At 37.8% G+C, this 5,320-nt stretch overlaps 1 non-coding gene across 1 annotated transcript; it reads right to left on the minus strand.

Annotated features, from left to right (window-relative positions):
* Positions 1-1,168: 1,168 nt before the first annotated feature.
* LOC131244939 (small nucleolar RNA R71) lies at positions 1,169-1,275 on the minus strand. The gene has a single exon (XR_009170707.1). It is a non-coding gene; the product is annotated as a small nucleolar RNA R71 (small nucleolar RNA).
* Positions 1,276-5,320: the final 4,045 nt, after the last annotated feature.

The raw sequence follows: 5,320 nt of genomic DNA on the forward strand, positions 1-5,320 counted from the left end.
AAATTCCAATCAAGTTCCTTAAATCAGATAAGGAAACATCCTAATAGCTGTAAGTGGATCCTTAGAACCCTAGTTCCTACCGTTAAATTTACAAGTTTGAGTTAAACAATTCATAATTATTCTCTCTACAATTTCAAATTTAGATTCATATCTTCTTCAACTTCTACTTCTAGTCGCTTTCATGATACACACACGATTAGTCCTTGTGGATTCGACGTCAGTCTTACCAAGATTATTACTACATTGCGACCTTACACTTGGGGTTATGAACATATTTTTGGCGCTGTTGCTGGGGGCTAACAGCTATGTTTTTCTGAAATTGATTAGTTTTAGAATTAGGTTAGGATTAGGGTTTAATTGCTTTCAATTTTTATATTAGAATTTTCCTGATTTATTTTTAGAAACTAGCTTGTTTTCCTAATTTATTTTTAAAATCTAACTTGTTTTTCTGTTTTGCAGGATCCTAATATAGAAACTTCTAATTTGGTAACTTCTTTCTAATTCTGTCTCTTTCTTTTCTAGATTTGTTAATTGCTTTAGTTTTCTCTCTCTTAGGTTCAGGTTATCTTACATAATTAAGGGCTGAGAGTGTTTCATGCCCAAGTGGGTCCATGATAACACTTCACGTCTCTTAAGTGAAGGAGGATTGGTTAAAGGGTTGCCTATCCATCACTAAATTAGACACTACTCAAGATCCTCAGAACTAACTGAAATTATGGCTGCCAATCAACCGGCCAATCAACCTACAAATCCTCCTCAACCTAGGGTTGAAGAAATTAAGGATAAAAATGAGGTGCATCAAGCACTCCCGCCTTGTACTTTACGAGATTATCTTCAACCAGCGGAGGTGAGCACAACTTCTTATATGGTTTTTCCAGAAAACATGGGAAACATGGACATTAAGGCAAGGGTGATCCAACTCCTTCCAAAGTTCCATGGATTTGAATCTGAAAGTCCATATTTACACATGAAAGAGTTTGATGAGATTATAACCACTTTGTACTTTGTTAATGTGTCTGAGGACATGGTCAAGCTGAAACTCTTTCCCTTTTCTTTAAACTAAAAATCTAAGACGTGGTTGCACTCATTACGTCCATGATCTATTAGTAGGTGGAACGACATGACAAGGGAGTTCATAAAGACATTCTTCCCATATCATAAAACGAACACCCTTAGAAAGTCGATCATAAACTTCGCCTAAAAGGAAGATGAAACATTCTTCCAATGTTGGGAGTGGTTCAAGGATCTTGTCAGTTCATACCCACAACAAGGATTTGAAATGTGGTGCATAACAAGTATCTTTTATGATACACTGACATCTTCTATGCACCAAATGGTCGAGACAGTGTGCAATGGGGAATTCAAAAGCAAAGATGTCAATTATATGTAGGATTATTTTGACAAGCTTGCTGAAAAAACACAATCATGGGACATCTCCCTTAGACCTAAAACCACTTCTAAGCTAATTCAAACAAAGAAGAGGGGTGGAATGTATGCTCTGGGAGAAGAAGATTATATAAGTGCTAAAGTGGCCAATCTCATAAGGAAACTCGAGGCCATTGAACTTAAGAAGGACAAGGCAAAGGAAGTAGTTTGTGGTATTTGTGATTGCAACATTCATATGATTGAAAATTGTCCAACAATACCTATCTTTTAAGAAATATTAAATGAGCAGTCAAATGTTGTGAACAACTACTAGAGGCCTTTCAAGGGAACCAACTCAAACACATACAACTCTAACTGGAGAAATCATCCAAACTTAAGTTGAAGAAATGGGCAAACTGCTACTCCTCAGGGGATCCTTAACTAGTTTTTGGATCAAAAGAAGCCTCAAGAGAATTCAGTTTTGAAACACATTCAAAATCAAGAGCTTTTTAATTAAGACACACTGCAAGCCTTACAAGGTCTTACCAAGGCTGTGTAACGAATTGAGTCACATTTGATGATTGGAGAGAAAGGGGTACTTCCAGCTCAACTTCTCCCTAATCCTAAGCTACTTAAATGGAGCAAGCCAAATCTATCACCACTCTTAGGAGTGGGAAGACCATTGAAAAAACCATTCCGGTTAAGGCAGAAAAGCCTAAGGACCCGCAAGAGGACAACAATAATAGATCTAGCACTGCTCCATAAGATTTAAAACCAGAACCTCAATGCAAGCAAATTGCTCTATTCCCTCAATGGTTGGTCGCACCAAAACCTCTGTCAAACTCTCAGGATATTTTAGAGGTACTTAAGTAAGTGAAGGTCAACATCTCTTTACTGGATGTCATTAAACAAATTCTTTTATATCCCAAATTCCTAAAAGATCTATGCACTACCAAAAGATAGTAAAATATACAAAAGAAAGTGAGTGCCATCATAAAACAAAATGTGCCACAAAAATACAAGGATCCCATAGCCCAACCATCGCTTTCATAATTGGGAACTACTGGATTGTGCATGCACTTCTTGATTTTGGAGCGATTGTAAACCTGATTCCCTACTTGATCTACGAATAACTAGGCTGAATTAAAACCCACCAAAACTATATTGTAGCTGGTTGATGGCTCAGATCATGTACCAAGAGGGATAATAGAAGATGTGTTGGTCCAGGTTGACAAATTCTACTATCTAGTAGATTTTATCGTCTTAGACACTTAACCCATCATGGATGTGAGTACTCAAATTCCTATCATTCTGGGCTGTCCATTCCTTGCTACATCAAATGCAATCATTAATTGTAAGAATGGGGTCATGAGCTTATCTTTTAGGAATATGACATTGGAACTGAATGTATTTTTCAATACAGCCAAACAGTCGAAGGATGATAACGATTCCTACGATATTGACATGAATGATTCTTTCGTGGAAGATAGAGCACTCCTAACTTATACTCTGACCCTTTAAAGACGTGCTTGGCCCACTCCTCTGATTTAGATGATGATATGATTAGGGAGATGGATGCCTTGCTTGATGCTACGCCGGTACTTGAAGTTAATTGGTGGAGGCTACAATTTGATAAATTACCCTGAACCGATGTAGTGCCTCTGCCGTCTAGCTTCAAAGCACCAAAACTTAACCTAAAATCTTTGCCCGCTGATTTAAAATATGTCTATTTAGATCAAGATGAGACATACCCGATGGTGATTTCTTCCTACCTTGAGGAAGAACAGGAGAGTATGCTTATCCCTACTCTCATTGAGCATAAAGAAGCCCTTGGATGGTCGATAATAGACCTCAATGGAATCTATCCTTTGATTTGTACTCAACGCATTCATTTTGAGAATAATGCGAAAACCTCTCGACAACCACATGTAGATTAAATCAAAACATGAAGGAAGTGGTTAAGGCCGAGGTTCTCAAGCTATTAGATGTGGGTATCATATACCCTATATCGGATAGTCAATAGGTGAGTCCAACTCAGGTGGTTCCTAAGAAGTCTGAAATCACCATCATAGACAATGCCAACTAAAGTCACTACTAGTTGGAGAATGTGCATTGATTATAGGAAGTTAAATACAGTTACGAGGAAGGACCACTATCCTTTGCCCTTCATTGACCAAATCTTGGAAAGGCTAGCTGGCCACTCGTACTCTTACTTCTTTGATAGGTATTCAGGCTACAAACAGATAGATATAGCCCTTGAAGATCAGGAAAAGACCACATTCACATGTCCCTTTGGCACCTTTGCTTATCGAAGGATGCCATTTGGACTATGTAATGCACTCCCACTTTTTAGCGATGCATGTTGAGTATTTTCTCTTACATGGTGGGGCAATATTTAGAAGTCTTCATGAACATCTTCTCTGTCTTTGGTCCATCCTTCAACAGATGTTTGAAAATTCTGAAAAAAAATGTTGAAGCGATGTAAAGAAAAGAATTTGGTACTAAATTAGGAGAAGTGTCGTTTCATGGTTCACAAGGGAATTGTTCTTGGACATATTATCTCGTCTAAGGGAATTGAGGTAGATAAGGCAAAAATTGATCTTATCTCTAACCTACCTCCATCTAAGACCATACGAGACGTGCGATCCTTCTTAGGACACACAGGATTTTACAGACGATTCATAAATGACTTTAGTCACCTCTCTTGTCCTTTCTGTAATCTTCTTTAAAAGGATGTATCATACGAGTGAACTGAGTAATGCCAAGAAGCTTTCTCTAAGCTCAAGGGCATGTTGACTACCGCACCTATCATGTAGCCACCCGACTGGAGCATTCCTTTTGAAATTATGTGTGATGTGTTTGAATATGCTATTGGGGCAGTGTTAGGCCAAAGAAAAGAAAAGAAGCCCTACGTTATTCATTATGTAAGTGGAACTCTAAATCCTACCCAAGTGAATTACTCTACTACGGAAAAGGAACAATTAGCCATAGTATTCACTTTAGACAAATTTAGATCTTATTAAATTGGATCTAAGATCATCATCTACACTGATTATGTGGTGCTTAAGTACCTTATTTCTAAAAACGATGTTAAGCCCCACTTGATAAAATGGATCCTCCTACTCTAGGAATTTGATTTGAAAATAAAAGATAAAAGGGAGTAGAAAATGTAGTTGCTAACCATCTTTCAAGACTTAACCTCCCTGATTCCCTTCAGATGACATCCATAAATGACATGTTCCTGAACGAACAACTATTTAAACTCTCCCACTTACCTTGATTTGCTGATATTGCAAATTATCTTGCTACAGGTTTCACACCGACACATTAGACTGCGCAAGATAAGAAAAAGTTCTTCGCTGAGGTACGTAAGTTCTTCTGGGATGATCCGTACTTGTTTAAATATTGCTCAGACCATATTCTAAGGAGATGTGTATGAGATAATGAACACCAAAGTGTCATCTCCTTCTATCATTCTCAGGCCTATGGTGGTCACTTTTCTGCTAAAAACACCACGGCCAAAATTCTACAGTGCAGCTTTTACTGGCCCACTATGTTTAAGGACAGTCATGAGTATTGCAAAGCTTGCGAGTGTTGTAAAAAATTGGGTGCATTGTTCCAACGAAATATGATGCCTCTAAACCCGATTCGTATCATTAAAGCATTTGATTGATGGGGCATCAATTTCATGGGATCGTTCCCCCAATCCTTTAGGAATTTATATATTTTGCTAGCTGTAGATTATGCCACTAAATGGGCCAAAGCAATCCCATGCTAGAATAATAACCATCAAATGGTCATTAAATTCTTAAAAGAAAACATCATCTCTCGGTTTAGAACGCCTTGAGCCATTATTAGTGATGGAGGCTTACATTTCTGTAATAGGCCATTTTCAAACTTAATGAAGAAATATAGATCTCTTATAAGGTGAGCACTCCATACCACCCACAAACAA

Source organism: Magnolia sinica, chromosome 4 (assembly GCF_029962835.1).
Source record: "Magnolia sinica isolate HGM2019 chromosome 4, MsV1, whole genome shotgun sequence".
Lineage (NCBI taxonomy): Eukaryota > Viridiplantae > Streptophyta > Magnoliopsida > Magnoliales > Magnoliaceae > Magnolia > Magnolia sinica.